The following is a 19,567-nucleotide window of genomic DNA, read 5'->3' on the forward strand; positions in this document are numbered from 1 at the left end:
TACTATCCTCTGGACTAAGAACTGGATTTGTGGGACCCGGTGGATGAAGAACCTGAGAGAGAGAAAGAGATGGAAAAGAAGAATTAATTCGGGTCTGGGTTTTTATTTTTTCAGCCCAATTTTGAAAACTAAAATTGGCAAAAATGTCAAAAGTTTTTAATCCAAATTCAAAAGTCCATTTTATAGAAAAAACCATGCAACATTTGCATGAAACAAATCCATAAAAACCCAACATCTAGAATCCACTATCTAAGTGGGCTTAAAGTCTCCACTATAAGCCAACACCTAGCCCACTATTTTGTTAGTGGAATTATCCAACAAAAGTTTGGATTTTCCCACTAACTTTAGTCAAAGGGCAAAATAGTCATTTTGTCAAAGTCAAACTTTGACCTAAAAGTCAACATTTTGACTTTTTATGATTTTTCCCATGTTGACTAATTTTGACCTCCCGAGTATGAATCAACATTCATTTTCTCGAAGTTCGAATCACATTTGAATATAAGGTCAGTCAAAAGTCAATTATTTGATTTTTTTACATCTTTGACCATTTCTATTATTTCTGAGCTTCCGAATATGAACGTATTCATATTCTTGATATTTAAATCATATTTAAATATTAAAGTTGTATCTCTAAACTGAAAAAAAAAAAAAAAAAAACCCGACCACTTTATCACATATACTTGTCGGTTTCTCTCTCTTCACCTAATTCGAACAATTCGAATTATTCTATCATACTGTTCTAAGTTTATTCCATATGAGCTAGTAGGGGAACCTAATGGACCTATAGATCATGGGCTCCAACGATCCGAGATTAGCTAGCTAAACTCTTTAGACGGAGCTAATCAACATTCGTTAACTAACGGGTCATTCCACTATAGTCCCGTAGTTGCACTCCCCTCACTATAGATATATTTGTGTCCATTTGATATAACCATGATTAGTAAGTTAATCCTTCACAGGTTGTTCGTAATCTCGGCTGGGTCATAAAAACCGTTTTACCCCCGAGACTACATCTTATTCCTTAAGTTCCACTGATCCTCTAATGAACAATTGGTTTAAGGTCCAACCTATAAACCGAATCCCTCTCGGGCCAAGGAGAGGGTGGGGCCCCTTGTTCAAGACCTGGATTCAGTACTAAAGGGAACAACCTATCTACTATCCCTATAACGGGTAGGAGTGAATTCCGTCTTGCACCCTATGTTCCCAGCTATCCACCTGATCTTACCCCTGAAATGGGAGGCTTATTGGGCCAGCGATAATGAGCTGCCCTCACCTATGCAGATCTAAGGATAATTCCGAGTGAACAGGAGTTCATAGTTAGCTCAGGATTAAGATTAAATTACCTAGGTCATCAATTAACGAAATAGTCAGTTTTATACATAAAATGACATTTAGAACGTAAAAAGTGACTATTTCATGGTTTAGCCTTATGCAAACTCATTGCATAGGATGCCCCTACTCACATATCTCTATATGAACGATTCAAGATCACATAATTTGTACTAATTATAAAATGGGCTGCATCCATAGTGTCCCCAGAATAAGGTGCGTCCAATCTTATTCATATACTATAGACCATTTTGGCTACATATTTGAACTTGATCCACATTTATGTCACTACATAAAGTTCAAACTACATTAAATAGCCTCAAGACCTTAGTTTATTGGATTCAAGATTACAATTTCAATAACAACTTTATCGAAAAAACAAAACAGAATATGTTTATTAATTTACAAACTACGAGTTTTATGACATAAAATCCAACACATCCAAGCTACGCGGTTGAGATAAGTCTATACTGAATGACTTTGCGAATCTCCATGATGTTTTCACCAAGGTGCGATCAGATTTTCGTCATTCAAATGTTTTTGTTGCAGTACGAGGTCTTCTTGATTTCTTACCAACGATTGGTCCAATCTTTTTCTTATCCAAATCCTAAGACATAAAACATTGAGATGATATTATATTTATAATATTTTTCTATCTAAATTAACATTTAAAGACAACTTACATGCACATTTGACTTCAATGTATTCTAATGTAACAAGCTCTTAGATCCAAATGGTTCACAGCGCTCACAACATAAGAAAAAGAACACTAGCTTGCATAGCAATAGTTAGAGTGAGAATAAAGAAAGCATTTATATTTATATATTGAATATACATGTAAAATATTTCTAGAGCATTACAAATTGAAATAGTTCACAATGCATATAACTTGGCAATATATTGTCCATTTTTACAAAATGATCATCAATCACTATACTCTCAAAAAGACTAACCAATATTATACTTAGTGTCCCTGGGTATGCACTACAAGTGCAAATTTACAAAATAGCCACTAATTCTATGTTAGTGTCAATTGATAAAATGGCCAAAAGTTATATTAGTGCAAATTCACAAAATGGTCGTAAGTTCTCACTTATCATAATAAGATGCCTTCACAATCGCATCGTGCATTGTTGCGACGTTCAAACTCTTCACCAATACGGTCAAGCGCTATGAAGGATCCTTCACCCACAAAGTTTGTGCCAACATTCTCATCATATTTTTCTAATTCATGAAATCCTCTAGGGGTGCTTTCAATAAAACATACCAAGGAGAATTGTCATTTTCTCTTGCATAAAAAACTTGTTTAGCTTGTGATGTAAGAATGTATGGCTCACATTCGAATTGATTTTGGTTTTGATGCAAATGAACAAGTATAAATCCATCATCAACTTTAACACCGTTGTGAATTTTAGCCCAATTACACTTAAATAAGGGAAGTTGATAGACATAGTAATCTAACAAAATTATTCCGGTCAAGACTCCATAATACGTAACCACATCAATTTTTGGAGATCCATCTTCAGCACTTGATCTACATACTGTACTTGCATCAATTGAAACACCACTGTTTTTAATGGACCTCTCTACGCTTTTTATATGGAATAGTTGACCGTTTATAATGTATCCTGAATATGACATTGCAATCTTGCGAGGTCCATTTGCAAGCCATTTCAATATATCTGAGTCTATCTGTTCCATTTAAAAAAATTGTAACGTTAGATGAATTCATGATTATGATCGTTACCATAAGTGAGCAAAACATTACCTTCTCTTTTAACCACAGTGGAAATTGTTCTGAGTAAGTCTTCAATAGGAGATTATCATCATTTGCAAATCTTTTATTCGATAGCATCGATTTCTTCATATTCATTCAAAAATATTTGATAAATCACTAATTAAAATTCTAATACCTTCTTCACAAAAAAATGAATAGTCTCCAATTGATACACTATTCACTCAATATATGTTTCCACTGCAGTTGTGTTAAACAAGACATGTTGATGCGCTAGGTTGAGCACATCATCAGATAATGTAATTTCATCTCCTATAGACATAGGACGACCTTTGAGTATGATACCATTGTTAAATTCTTCATTTCAACGTTGTTTGGCATCAAGTCCAATTGAATTTTTAAAATAATTCTTATAAAAAATAATGCATTCCTCAACTAAATAACGCTCTGTAATACACCCTTCTGGACATGATTGATTCCTAACATACCCTTTTAAAGTCTTCATGTACCTAAAGATAATCTCATAAAAATTATAAGAAACTTAGGATATTTAACTAATTGCTACCTATAATATATGATATGAGACGCTAAGATACCTTTCAAATGGATACATCCAACGAAATTGAACTGATCCACATAAGCAAACTTCAGCCCCAAATGAATGACCGAATGAGTCATGATGTCAAAGAAAGAAGGAGGAAAATACCTTTAAAAAGACACAATAAATCAATTACCACCTTTTCAGTTTCCAACATGCTTTCTCGATCAATTACACGTTGGCAAATTTTATTAAATAATGCACACATTCGTGTTATTAAATGTCTTGGACCCTTCGGAAGTATTCCTCTAATGATAATTGGTACAATTTGTTGCATCAACACGTGATAGTCATGAGATTTTAATCCCATTACCTTGCATTCCTCCATTGAAACACAGTTCGAAATGTTTGAACTGTAACCATCAGGTAATTTCAACTAATGTAATCTCTTGCAAAACAATTGTTTCTCTGATTTGGACAAAGTGTGTAGAGCTGGAGGAAGGTATACTCAACTACCGCGTTCTTCTGAGTGTAAGTCGTGTCGTATATTCATGTCTTGTAGATCTGTTTGAGCATTGTATCCATCTTTTGATTTTTCATTAATATCCAACAATGTGCCTATTATGCTCTCGCATACATTTTTCCCAACATGCATGAGGTCCAAGTTGTGGCGTAATACAAGTTCCTACATTCCAGTAAAAAAACTTGTCAGTACATAATATAATGTACATCAAAGCCTAGCCAACTAAAGGACATTAGTGAAAAAGATGTATGTACCTTCCAATATGGTAAGTCAAATAAGATTTAATGTTTTTTCTACATTCCATTCAACTCTTTTTGTCTCTTTCGTTTTTTCTTCTCAAATTTTCTAAAAACAATTTTGGAAATCTTTGAGTTGGGCATCAATTGCATTTTCATTTGCAATCCTAGGAGCTTGTCATTGTTCAACTTTGCCATCAAACCATGACTTCTTTCTTTTATACGTATGAGATGAAGGCAAAAAACGTCTATGACCCATATACACCAATTTCTTACTATGGTACAACCATTGGGAATATGTGTGCTCCCTACACATTGGACATGTCGTCTTGCTCTTTGTTGTGCAACTAGCAAGATTTCCATAAGCAGGGAAGTCATTGATCGTCCACATAAGCACAACTCTCAAATTGAAGCTTGATTTACTTACTACGTCATAAAATTCCACTCCACTCCATAATAATTTCAGGTCATCAATTAATGGTTGCAAATAAATGTCAATATCATTGCCAAGCTGTTTAGGACCAGGAATCAGTAATGTTAGCATTACATTTTCTTTCAACATGCATAACCAAGGAGATAGGTTATATATCACAAGCATAACTGGCCAACAACTGTACCTATTACAAAGGTTAGAAAATGGGTTGAAACTATCAGTTGCAAGACCAAATCTTAAGTTTCATAGATCATTTGAAAAGTCTCGCCACTTTGTATCAATCGAGTCCCATGAAACTCAATCGACTGGATGACACACCTTCTCATCATTACTTTTATGGTTCATATGCCACATTAGTAATTCAGCTACATCATGCATTTGGAACATTTGTTTCAATCTTGGAATCAGTGGAAAATACCTCAACACTTTTGTTGGAACACTCCGTTTCATCCGTTTGGTATGCTTATCCACCTTCCATCGAGAATGCCCACAAATTGGACAACTCTCTAAATTTTTATTCTCTTTTATAAACAAACAACAATCATTTGTACAAGCATGGTTCTTTTCATATCCTAAATCAAATACTTTTAAGAACTTCTTTACTTCATAAGTGAATTTTGGGATAACATTGTCAGGGGATAGTATATCGTGCAATAGCTCTAAAAGGCTTGTGAAACTTTTATTGATCCAATCTATACTATATAAGGATACTACAACTGACATTTTTATATATTTTGTACAATGAGGATACAAAGAAGTGTTTGCATCTACGATCTTTTGATTGATGTCACTATTTAAAATGAATCACCAACTTTTTCGTCGCTCATAAATGAAGTACTACAAAAAGGTTGACCATCAAACATATACTTTATAGGTAATTCTTCACCATAATGGTATTAAATCTTATAAGTTGGATCCATACCTTTGATAATCAAATGTTCATAGACAACATCAAAGGTTTGATGATTCATGTTCCTACATGTCTTGCATGGACACAAAATTTTGTCTACCCGACCCAACATGTTCTCTACTTGTTTGATGAAGTTCCATACTTCCCTTAGATATTCATTGATCGCTCTATTAAAAAAATCCAAGTTCCCAATTAATATAACTAACTATATTAATCTATGATTAATTTCATATTAATTTGACATTCTCTTACCTGTTTAAATGAACCTAATCTTTTTCAAACATTTTTCTTCAAATTATTGCTATAAGAATGCCAAACGTAATTGTTGGATGAGGATACACAATCAGATGAAGATATGTGTTATTAAACTAAAAGTTATGCATTTTTTAGCTAAACAAAAAAAAATGAACCCACTTTAGCATTTAGTAATGAAAGATCTCCATCATGATACATATAACAAATGAAATTATGCTTCTCTTGCCCTTAGACATAATTAGTTGACACAAAAACTTTGCAATACAAGATATATATAATACTCAAAACCTTTGAACTGTTAAAAAATGACATTAGATTTGAAGGTTTGTTCTACTAACCCAACCTTTTGGTGTTGTTTTTACCATAATAAGAGCCCAACATCATATTAATCTTAAAGAAACCAATCAAAGTAGAAATAGAAAAGTGAAAATTGAACTTCAATCAATTTAAACGACTCTATGTAAGTAACCCAACCTTTTGGTGTTGTTTTTAACATAAAAATAGGTAAATTTCATATTATACTACTATCTCAAATAAAAAAAATAAAAATAGAAATAAAATCAAGAAGTGAGAGCTTACATGAATCTAAATAACATTTATTATTCCCAGTTGGTAAAAAATCAACCACAAAGTTCAATGAAATTGGATAGTTAGAAATACATAAATCATCTCCCCACTTAATAACATTACACTGACAAATAAGCAAAGTCTTCAGAAGAAAAAAAAAAAAGAAGAAGAAGAAGAAAGATGTTAAGTAATATGCCAATAATCAGTTTTATGCACAAATAAAAGGCCATGAAGTTTCTAAACAAATTAACGTTTGAGAGATTGAGATCTTACCTTAACTAGCAACTCCAAAACGACAAATAACTACCGGTATTGAACAATCTACAAATATGAAAATTAATTTTGAGTATTATTCATAAATTCATACCATTCACAAAGCACTTTCAATGTACAAATAGAAGAAAACAAATGGCAATTATAACATATCATAAGAGCTTAACATAATTCAACTAATGCTTAACAATCTATCTAAAATTGATTTACACACTGTATTGTTACAATGTCAATATGAATCTCATGTATTGTTAAATTGCTATAGAATCAAAACATAATTGTAGTATTGATTGATTAAATATAATGTGATTTAGTTTCGCAAAAAATAAACTAAATTATAACATTTAGAAAGAGTTAGAAAGGATCTAAATGAAACTTTAAGTAAAAAAGAAAACTCTGAGAGATGATTAATTGATAATTTTTGTAATGACTCTTTATCAAGTCACTATTCTATTTGTCTAGGCCATATATAAAAGAAAAAACAATTCAAAATGTTTTCAAGAACTAAAGCGAAATGGACAAGTGATGCACGTCATTATCAAAAAATAGAAGATAGCACCACATAGAATTCTAGGTACTTGAAGATGCATAAAACACATTATATAAAGAGTAACACATGTAAACACAACCAAGAAATATTAAAAAAAAAAAATGTTGAAATATATTACATTGCAAAACAAGCTCACATATTCGACATTTAGAAAATCGTTCCTTACAAATATACTTAAGTAAATGTATTATTGAGCCCTTTTTACCTAATAGCTAGGTTGCATGCTTAAAGACCGAACAAGGAAAATGAATACTCTTTTGTTTCAAATTCCTATCATTGAAAAAAGATCCCTGTTTTATCTAATAATTTTGTTGTGTGTGATTTAAGAATCCAATTCTTTAAAATGGGGTTGCATTATTTTTGTTAGATTTATTGATGAAGAAAATATTAGTTCAGTTAGTTTGGTTCTAGATGGAGAACTTTGAAATAGTTACAAGTGTTGCTCATTATTTTCAGCTTCAAGAGTTGGATCTTGTTCTTCTTCGTCCTGGACAAATAATTAGAAATTTTTATTATTTCACATTCTCCTTTGCTCACCCATTTCTCAACATTATTCTCAAAAAACAGAATTGAACTAAGATATAACAAAAATAAGAACGCCAAAAAACTATAAAGTTTACTATAGATCAAACTTGTGAATAAAATGTGTGTCGATTTACTATAGATTATCCCATCCAAAAAGGTCCTGCTCACCTCAGAGACTTGTCGCGAATGTGATCCCTGCGGCCCCAATCAGCAGCAACTTTAGTGCAGTCGTGATGGCTACGATTCCACCACTGCGGTGGCAAGCTAGCTATTAAACAAAAAAGCATAGATGGACACCTATTAAATAAAAAAAGCATAGACACAAATGGCAGCTCTTGATTGGGGAAGAACATCAACAATTATACCTTTGGTATGTGTCAAATTGAGAAGACCTTAAATTAAATTATGCCCTAGCAAGAAAAGAAACTACGATGATGTGAATAGAATTCTAAAAGCAAGAGGGAGAGAGAAACATGCTAACAAGAATGTAATACATAATAATGCAATTGAATCAAATTAAGAGATATACAATCGTTTCAAAATTACGTATTGTAACTTATCAAGATAAAAATTGTTCCAAAATTGTATATTATAACTTATCACCAAGCTATAGAGCAGTCATGGAGATTACTTTGATTAGTGCGAAGTGCAAAACAATCAAGCAATGAAACTTACCATCTTGAACCAATAGTATGTATTGACATGAACTAGACTTCAAACAACACAAGACTTCTCTAGCAAGTTAGAAATTTTCCTTTATTCCTAACTCATTGCTTCAAAAAACAAAAACAAAAGCAAAATGAAAAGGAAAGAGGTAGGCTATTAAGGGGCTGTTTGGTTGGAGGGAAAAGAGGGTGGGAATGGAAATGGGCTTACAAAACTCATGTTTGGTTGGTGGACTTTGTTTATTTATCTTGGAAAAGGCATTTCCTAGGCATCTTTAGTATGGGTTTTCACTTCTTCTTCTCCTTCCTACCACCATTTTCTCTCCTTCCAGTAGCTTCGTTATCTTTAATTCCCATACATACTATTCCCAGACATGGTTTTCCCATGCACAACCAAACATAGTCATCCTTGATTCCCAGTAATTTTATTCCCAGGCATATAATTTACATCCTTAATTCCTGGACATTGAGAAAACCTCAATCCAAATGGTCCCTTAAAGAATTCATCACTCCTCTATCTTCAAACATATAGAGCAAGACACCTCCTATTGTACTAGTGAGCCAGTTTGGTTCAATTTTAGAGATAATCAACTTCTCAAAGTAAAAACAATATTGGACGCATAAACTATCAGAGGCTTGTCATTGTAATCTTGCAAGCAACCTGTTAAGTTATAAATAATAAATGACATTTTGCAGCACAAAGTAAAGAGAAAAGTTGATGTTGAACAATTATCCTAAAAGTTTTGATTTGTGTTTATACTAGCAAAGGAGAGAGAAACTATTGGGGAAATAAGGCTATTCATAGTATATTCATGGAAAACAAACAATGACCTCGCAATCTCTCCTTCAACGAATAAATACACCTACAGACTCAACAAAGGAAAGAAGTTAAAAAAAAAACTAGATAAGAAAGAGATAAGAAAAAAAATAATATTTGACATAAACCCTAATTAATTTAAAAGACGTGTTGAAGTTTGGATTATGTCGTCAATTATACGTAGAAACTAATTACAAAAACTTGTATGTAGATGAGAATTATCCAAGTAGTAGGTCATAGGATTAACAAACTCTACAATCAAATCAAAATATGCAAACTACCAATCAGCGAGCCAAATGCACTAAGTTAAGTTTAGAAAATGATCTTTTAATCTTTCTGAAGAAGACTAAAATTATAATTCAAATGATCAAATAAGAAATGACTATGAAACTTAAATGGATTATTGATAAAATAAATTTAGAAAATGTCTTGAAGGTTTATTTTATTTGCATAAGAAGTGCTGCATAATCCAAAATACTCCACTTACCATGTCAATATCAAACTCTTTAACAAAATAAAGATATCAGTCAGTTTGGAATCATGTAAAAAAAACAAAAATGGTTGGAATATCTTGAATTTATTTGTTGGCGCTTTGAACAACCAAGTACGGGAGTCTCGGTGTCCGGTCAACAAGCTGGGGTCCAGGAGTGATGCACCTTGGTGGGGGTTCGGGGGCAACGCCCCTGAAACCTATTCAAAATTCGTATTTAACATATTTATTTATTTGTAGTTATTTACGATTATGATCCTAGGATTTAGAGTAGTGCGCTATATAAACTCTCTAACCCTAAAGGCGCCGTGTGATGTAATTTTCCGAAAACATTATCCCTAATAATACTATTCTCCCTCTATCCGTGGACGTAGCTAACACACCGTTAGTGAACCACGTATATCTATGTATCGATCTTCTCTATCTCTACGTTCATTTTTTGTGTTCTTTAATTGTCGATTTTGTAACATTAGATATACCTGGTATCCATCGTTAAGATGTTAGAAGAAGAGAAGATTTAATCTCAAAGTATACTTTTTTCCCTCCTTCCCCCTTTTATTACAATCAAAATAAGCTACCTATTTAAATTATTATCTTTCATTGTGGCCAATTTTCAGGTTAATAACACTGATGCTGAAGGCAGACTTTGCCTTGCTGATTCTTTGATATACACTTGCCAATTTTCAGGATTCTTGACAATTCTTAGAGTTTTAGTATATGCACATTCATTCATCTATTCCATCATTTTCTATCACAATATGATTTTATGATGAAGAGAAGAACAACTATCACTAAGAATGAATGAAAAAGTGCATGAGGGTAATTTAAAATAAAAATAAGAGTGGAGAAAATAAGCCAAAAAAGACTGCAAAGAAAGAAAACAAAATTACATATTGGACTTCAACTTCATATTGGGCTCCAACTCAGAAGAATGAGAGACAGATGATAATGGGTAAAGTTCTTATCAATAATTGATTAAAGTGGAAGAGATTGTTAAGGAGATAACATCCTGATGTCTTTAATCCTATCTCAGATATGTTTGGAAGTGATTTTAAAAGAGTTAAAACTACTTTTGTCATTTATAAAATCAATATGAAATATGCTTTAAATGATTTAAAATAATTTTGATGAATTGAAAATTGTATCTAAGAGTGTAAAATTAAATATTAAATTAATTTTGAGTAATTAAAGATGTGCTTTGTTGATTTTGAGCATGGTAAAAATGATTTTAACAATTTCAAAATCACTCCCAAAAATCTAATTAGTTATTGGTCGAGTAGACTAGTCTGTTATGACAAAAATCATGTCCACAAAGAAACAAAAATACACCAATAAAGAGCGTTAAAGAAGCTACTTCGTTATATATATATATATATATATATATACTCCTAGGTAAAGTTACCTAGGTCACTTACACCTACCTCAACTATTCTTTGTGCACAATCAAATGACCTATACAACATTCTTAATGAACAACTAAAAAACACTCTAGGTTAAGGAAATAAGTGGCATGATAAGAGCTAGAGCTACCTAAACGTTAATACACATGGCATACAGTTGCAACCTTTCAAGTCCTAAGGTCATCCAAGAGAAAATGAATATGAAAATTCAGATTCATCCATATCCTTAATCCATCATATACCTATTTATTCCATGTATTTAGATTTATGAAGGTTCACATATGGAGTTGAAGAGTACTAGGTTGATTGTAGACTACATAGGTGAAATATTGTGTCCTTTCCTAGGATCTTTTATTTAGTATAAATATTGTCATACTTTGGTCCTTTGAATACGGAAAATTAAAATTGAACTTGAATGAATTTTTTATAGAATTTAAATCTCTCTCAAGTTTTATACCTTCTTTGTATTATTGTATTTAAAATGATGTTTTAAACTTTCAATCTACTTTGACCAATTAGATTGTGAAGAGTTTGAAATATTGAAGGTAGGAATAAGTTCTCTCCTTTCTTCTCGATCTTTGATCAATCTTTCCAAGTCAAATTTGTTTAACTTTCTTGAAGTTTAGTATCAATTAGTTAATTGGGTTTATTCTTATTATCGTTGTAAGGGTTCACCTAAACTAAGAAGAGTTCTCGAATATTTAGTTTTCAATAAACTTGAAGAAACTTAATTTAGATAGGCAGCCACTAATCCAAAAGAACAATACTTAGATACATTCCAAGATGCACCCATTTCTATGCATCACACTATTGTCACACACAAGAAAAATGAATCAAAATAGATGTATAAAGATAGGTACTGTCTAAGATGCACCTACTTGTCCATCATTATTAATACTCAGATTACCATTAGTATTTGACATCCAAGGAGGTCGGGATTTTTCCACCATTGAGTACTTAGAATGAGGAATGATTGAATAGAATACACACTTCCCCAATTCTTCTCTTTCTCTCTAATAAGAACAAAAAGCGCGTTACAATCCATGAATGGATTGATAGATATTTGAAACTGAAAGTAAACTTCTAGACCAACCTTATTCTCTCTTCCAAGCATTTGAAGAATTTAATTCCAAGCTTATTTTGTAATCTATATACAATTGAGGAGAAACACAATTATTGATATTATAAAATATTTGCTCTGTATTTAGTTTAAATACTATTCTACTTTATCTTATATATATTAGTTTTTATTTCTTTTTACTTAGTATAGTGAATTCTTTTTTTTTTTTTTTTTTTGGTATTATATATTGTAATTTAGAGTTTCAGTTAGTACATTTAATTTATTTTTCTTATAAATACACTTATTTATTTGAAGCTTTTTTTTTATGAGAAACATTAAACAAATTTCATTGATAGTGTTAATATCTGAAATATTTAATTGTCCTAATGTTAGGTTTCCTTGCTTGTATGTGTAATGAATATGATGTTGGGAATGGTGTCCTAATATTCTTGTAATCTCGTAGTTTTTAAACTTTGTATAAACATATTGTTAATAAAATAAGTGTTATTTTATAAGCATATACTCAATCCAATAAACTAAGATCTGAGGTTATTTTATGTAATTTAAACAAGTATGTAGAGACATACAGGTGGATCTTGTTTAAATAATAATCTGGTCTATAGTAGATGGATAAGGTTGGGTACTTTATCCTGGTAATGCTAGGGATATAAGTATTATAAAGTGCTATAAATTATTTGATCCTGATCATTCATGTGGAAACATGCGAGCAAGGGCATCTTATACGAAGAGTTTGTATAAGACCAGACCACGAAATGATTAGTCTCTTTATATAACACCGTTAATAATAGAGACCTATATTTCACTAGGATGACCAAATGTGAAATAACATGAATCCTGAGTGAGTTGTGAACTCCTACTCATGAAGGCGGTCCTTTGATTGTATGGGTGAGAGTGGCCAGATTGCTAACTCAATAAGCCTAACATTTTGGGGATTCATCTGATTGGGGAGCTGGGAACTCAGCTACACAAGACAGAATTCACTTCTTCCCTAATGTAGGAGCAAATAGATAAATTGCTTTCTTAAGGGCTAACTCCGAGTCTTGAATATAGTGGTCACACCCTCTCTTGGTCCGAGAGGACTTAGTCATAGTAGGACTATGACTTATTGTTCATTAGAAGAATCAGTGGTACTTAAGGAGTTAGATGTAACTACAAGGGCAAAACAGTATTTTGGTCTAGTTATACTTACGAGCAATTTGTGAAGGGTCATCACATTGTTGATTGGATATATCCAATGGACACAAAAATATATCTGTAGTGAGAATAGTGCAACTGTCGATCTTTAGTGGAGTGCCCAATATTTAACGGATAGTGGATAATGTAATTAAAGAGTTTAATTAGTTATTCACGTATCGTTAGAGCTTCAAGCTTTAGGTCCATAAGATCCCCTTGGTAGCTCAAAATGATTTTGGTGAGAATCAGTTTTTGGGTTAATTTGAATTGTTCAAATTAATAAGAAAAAATTTAATTATATATGATTCAATTATATATGATATAATTGATATAATGTATTTGATACATTAATTGGAGGAATAAATATTTGAATGGGATTCAAATAGTTGTTAATTTAGTATAAATATGATTTATATTAAATGTCATAAAATAGAGAAAAAGAACTATAGTTTATATTGTATGTGATGCAATATTAAAACTATATGTTATAAATATAATATGATAAGTTGGCTATCATATTTATTTATATTATTTATTATTTGAATAATAATCCTTTTTTCTCTCAAACCACCTTAGTGGGTGGTTATGCAATTTTATGGCAATTAGAATGAAATGAAAAAGAGTTTTTTTCCTTTTCTTAAGAGAACACAAGTTCCAAGTACAACAAGAACGCTCGTATAGACTATGTGATAGTCTACACTACAAACACAGAGCATATACGATAAACTCTTTGTCTATACGATAGGAAGACTTGTCTATGCTATAGCCTAAATGATTGAAGTAGTTCCTATGCGATAGTGCTTCTTCTTCAATTGTCTTCCTCCTCTAAACTCCCAAATACCCTCCTAACCAAAATAGTCAGAGCCCACCACTCCTAGGTTCTCACTCTGAGAATACCAAGGTCACCAAATGGTAGTGTCTTCCTTTTTTGGTTCATGAGTTTCTTGAAGAGGGTCTTCAAGATCTTGTTGCTATTTGTTCGAGGAGTTCGGGATAGTTCGAGGGGATTTACACGAAGAAGTGTTCTTCAAAGGTATAATATCATAACTATGTATCTTATTTGAAAAATATGTTGTAATTTACTTTGATTGCATAATCTGTCTGCGTTTACTGTAAATTTATGATTTCAATCGAAATGGAATTTGGACTATCCGCTTCCGCTCAAGAATCTTCTCATGTCGAGATTTCCTTCATATAAAACTTAGAAACTTTGAACAAAATGTCAAGTTACGCAAAACGGTATACAATGGTGATTGGAAGATTGCTCATTCTGATTGATCCATACTTATCTAGGTTTCGAGACAACTTACTAATGATGTGGATATTGATCTTCATGCTACTGTTAGCACAAAACATATTTCTTTTCTGAAAAACTTGATTTAGTTTACGTTCCCAATACAATTCAATACCCAAAAAAAAAAAAAAAGAAAAAAAGATACTCCTCTAGTATTCTTAAGATAGCAAAAATTATACTTGAATAAGATTCAACTGTTCAAAATGCTGAAAATCTTAAGGGTCAAACCCCAAATTTGATTTCATCGCATAGGAAATATAATATGTAACATCCCAAATTTCAAGAAAATTTATGTTAGTTATCTAAAATTATTGAGTTTTAATTTTCCTTTCATTTTTGGAAATTAAGATTAAATTGAAATAATTGAAAATTTTTTATTGGTCAAATTGAATTTAATTGATTAGATATTCAAACTAATTATCTTGAAAATATTGAATTTTGTCTCCATTTGATTTCAGATTTTGGAGTCAACTTAAATAATTAAGGAGATAATTAATTTTATGTGGTTTTGAATTGATTTAAATATTTGAAAGATTTAATTTGTATCAAATTGATGGATTTTATGGTATTTAATTTTGGTTTTTGAAGGTAATTTGAGAAGTTAATTGATTTATTAATTTAATAGAATCTTTGGAGATTTTGGAGATATTGTGATAAAAATATTTTATTTATCTTTTTAAAATTAAAAATATTTTATTTATCTCTTTAAAATTCGAGAAAAAAAAATGAAAGAATTGAGATATTTTAAAATTAAAGAAGAGTAAAAAGAGGCAAAAAAAATTGGGGAGAAAGCAATTTGGTTTTTCAGCGACGACTTTCACAAAATTATCGATCATTGGAGTTTGAACCATTCTATCATGCTCAAATTTGGTTATCTGTTTGTGAAATATATAGTTTCATTTTGAACGGTTGGATCGTTGTTTAAAGCTCTGGTTTGTTCATAATCACTGCTAAATAAAATCTATAAATTTGGAAATTCCCCTTCTCTCTCACTCTCGCAAACCCTCCTCATGCAAGCCCTCACTACCAGCCGCTAGCCTATGCAATTTAGGCCATTCGATAGCAACACCCACTGCCTGTCTATGGTTGTCACCGCCGCTGGCACCATTGTCATCGGAATTGATATCTTGGGTAAATTATTTGGTATTTTGTGGGTTTTCTTGGAAAATCTTGAATACCCATCAAATTTTGATTTAAGTTTTGACTCACCTATATTGTTTTGATTTGAAATTGAATTTTACAGACACTCAAGGTGCTTTTCGATAAGATTAAAATTGTTAGGATTTTTTTTGTAAGATTTAGGGTCTTTGTTGAGAACTTTTGGATAGTCACTAAGTTTCAGCATAACTTTTGTTTTAATTGTGATTTTTGGAAGTTGGATTAAAAGGTCTAAAGTTGATGTCCATTAAAGTTAAAGGTTGATTTTGGTGATATAGTTGTTGGATTGTGTTGATTTTGAAGCTTTGAAGTGGTTTTGGGTTCAAACCACTTGTTGGGTAAGTTGTTTGGAGATATTCGGGTTAAGTTGTGATTGAAATTATGTTCTAAATGATAGAATAATTTTGATTGTTGGTATAGGGGATTTTGAAGTGTTGTTCACCAAATTTGAGATTAATTTCGAGACAATTTGGGTAAGTAATTTGACCTTGGGATTGTAAATATTTGGCCTTAATGGATGATGTAAATTGGTTGATTGAGAATTTTGGCCTTATTTTGGAAATCCTAATTTTTGGTTTATCACTTAGGACTTGGTTCGTGATCTTTTGGGCAAATAAAAGTTGAGGTTGTTTGAGCTCATATTGACTAAAACTTGAGGTAAGTGTCCTTCTATTGGTTCGCTTTTAAATCAGTCGTCCCTACCACTTGGATTGCTTATTTAAGATTACTTGAACTGTTTACTTAAGAATACATGGACTGGTTACTTAAGATTATATGGACTGTTTCTTGAGACTGCTAAGACGGATTTGACTAATTATTCTAGACTGTTGGAACTGTTAATTTATGATTAATTGAATTGCATGACTTAATGGCATTGACTGATTGGATTGGACTATTTTGTCTATGATAATTGTACCATTGACTAAGGATATATATGAAATTTTACCCCTATGTTAAACGACTGTAAAATATAACATGGGAGTTATATGAAAACTGATGCATTCTAAGTTATAAGGTTCCTGTTAGTTTTTCTTATCTAGGTAGGTGTACACACTACGATTGATTCATGTTCCTTCAAGTTCATGTCTATGAATGATTTGTGGACCTTTAGATTACACACTATGACTAATTCATATTTCTTCGGGTTCATGTCTATGACTAATTCATGTTCCTTCGGGTTCATGTCTATGACTAATTTGTGGACCCTCGGGTTACACACTACAACTGATTCATGTTCCTTCGACTTCATGTCTATGACTGATTCATGTTCCTTCTGGTTCATGTCTATAACTGATTTGTTGACCTTCGGGTTACACACTACGACTAATTCATGTTCTTTTGGGTTCAAGTCTATAACTGACTTGTGGACTTCAGGTACACACTATGACAGATTCATGTTCCTTTGGGTTCATGTCTATGACTGATTCATGTTCCTTCAGGTTCATGTCTATGACTGATTGATGGACCTTCGGGTTACATACTATGACTGATGTGTGCTCTTTCGGGATCACTACGACTGATATGATGGGTGTACACACCGATGCCTAGATAAACTAGCTACCAGGTAACCTAGAGGGCTTAGTTGCGGGTCACTTACTAGGTATTGTTATACTTATCCTTTCTTCCTTTATGTTTTTCAGGGAATGACAGGAACAAGTTGGCGAGTGACAAACGGGACACGTGATAGAGCCATATGGGGACAAGAGAAATCACTTCCGCCCAGTTTATGTTTTTGTCATTTGAATGTTTTGAAACTAGAATTTAATGTGAGATAGCAAATTTTAATGTTTGAATGTTTTCTTTATGAATATTATTTTTAAGACCCCGAATAAAAGTTTTATTTATGTATTATTTATTTGTTTTCTAGTTTATTTTAGAAAAACTATCTTTATTGCTTTAATGAATTTTTTTGGTCAAAATATATGGTTTTTAAATGTGTATTTAGTTGTAACAGCCCTTGTCAGAGTACTCGAAAGGTCGGGTCGTTACAGCTGGTATCAAAGCCTAAGTTTTGGGCTCTATAGACTGACTTACGATGTAAGTCTTGGTTTTTTGTCCTTCATAGCTATTCACGGATCCTTCATCCTTGCCGAGTATGTTCTGTCATTTAATGTTTTATGGAAAATATGTTTAAAAGTCATGTTCAAGCTTTAAGAACTGATTGATTGTCATTGCTAGTTTAACAAGCTGAAAGAAGTTAGTATGAGATGCTATTTTGTTTTGGTATTGTTAAAAGAAATAAGGATCATTATAAGGCCATTTGGCATTAGGTTATTTCATGAAAGGACTATTAGAGACGGGCATATGTTTCTATTCAAAGATATTGAAACTTGATAAAACTATGCAATGTTATGAACTTATGACGGGAATGAAAGAAAGGATTTAATTGTTTAAGCCATAGAATAAGGTAGGCGAGTTGGAAATTCACTGAGCAATAGTATTAAGATTTGCAATAAGAGAATAAAATTGGTGGTGCTACAAGAAAATTTATCATAAGGCATATGTTCTTAGGTACAAGGTTGAAGTTGCTTTATAAGATAAGAAAGAGGTGAAGAAGAGACTTTAGTTCTATTAAGTTTTACTAGATATTAAAGTCAAAATATTTAGAGAGAATTTTTGGAAGGACAAATTGATTGTGTTCACTTTCACGGTGTCGAAGTTGGTGGACCAAGTAAGGTAAGGTGTTTGGTTCTTCATGTTACGTGTCTAAAAGGATGAAGGATTACTAGTTGAGGGCATAAAGTAATAGTATGAGGATCTCTTTACAAGACTTGGTTAAGATGAATTGGTCAAGGAAGGCCAAGATGATTGAAATTATAGTTGCCTTTAAATGGGTGAAAACGAGTCATTGGATTGAAAATTTCTTAAGGTGTTTGGGTTTGAACTGTGTGTTTGTTGCAGTGAAAAGGTTCGAGTTTAATTACTTATGCCAAGAGGAAGGATAAACATTTTGAAGTTTAAAAGCAATGTTATCTTGTGAGGAATACCCTACTAAAGTTCCAAGTTTGGAATGAAATTTTAGTTTTCTAGAAAAGGTTATAAAGGGTTGCAGTGAAAAGGTTCAAGTTTAATTACTTATGCCAAGAGAAAGGATAAACATTTTGAAGTTTAAAAGTAATGTTATCTTGTGAGGAATATCCCACTAAAGTTCCAAGTTTGGAATGGAATTTTAGTTTTCTGGAAAAGGTTATAAAGGATCATTGGTTTAGGGATTATGTTTCACTCAGGAAGTGAAAAGTGAACTTTCAAGTTGTTGGGTTAAGGAAGGATAAATGTGAAGAAAAATAAAAGTATTTAAGGAAAGGTTTTATTAATTTGGAGAAGTAAATGGAAATTAATGGGTTCAAGACTCCCAAATAGTTAAGTGTGGTTTGAATTTTAAGACATGATACAAGTGGATACAAGGCGTTGGTTTTAGTGTAAAGGAGGAATCTCTCATTACTATTTGGAACTTTGGACTACAGTAGACATTATTTGAAATATATATATATAGCTTGCTTAGGTTGTTGGATTGTAGACGGTGAAAAGGGATTCAAATAGTCACATGTTTTAATACAAGAAATGACAACCACACATTCTTTCAAGCCACTTCACCACAAGTTGGAGAATATAATT

At 32.0% G+C, this 19,567-nt stretch overlaps 3 pseudogenes; all 3 read right to left on the reverse strand.

Annotated features, from left to right (window-relative positions):
* Positions 1-2,425: 2,425 nt before the first annotated feature.
* On the reverse strand, positions 2,426-3,196 carry LOC150033968 (uncharacterized; annotated as a pseudogene).
* An 88-nt stretch (positions 3,197-3,284) lies between these two features.
* On the reverse strand, positions 3,285-4,257 carry LOC150033969 (uncharacterized; annotated as a pseudogene).
* Positions 4,258-5,037: 780 nt separating this feature from the next.
* Positions 5,038-10,336, reverse strand: LOC150033970 (uncharacterized; annotated as a pseudogene).
* Between the last annotated feature and the right edge of the window lie 9,231 nt (positions 10,337-19,567).

This window comes from Benincasa hispida, chromosome 9 (genome assembly GCF_027475165.1).
Source record: "Benincasa hispida cultivar pf3 chromosome 9, pf3_genome.v1.1, whole genome shotgun sequence".
Classification (NCBI taxonomy): Eukaryota; Viridiplantae; Streptophyta; class Magnoliopsida; order Cucurbitales; family Cucurbitaceae; genus Benincasa; species Benincasa hispida.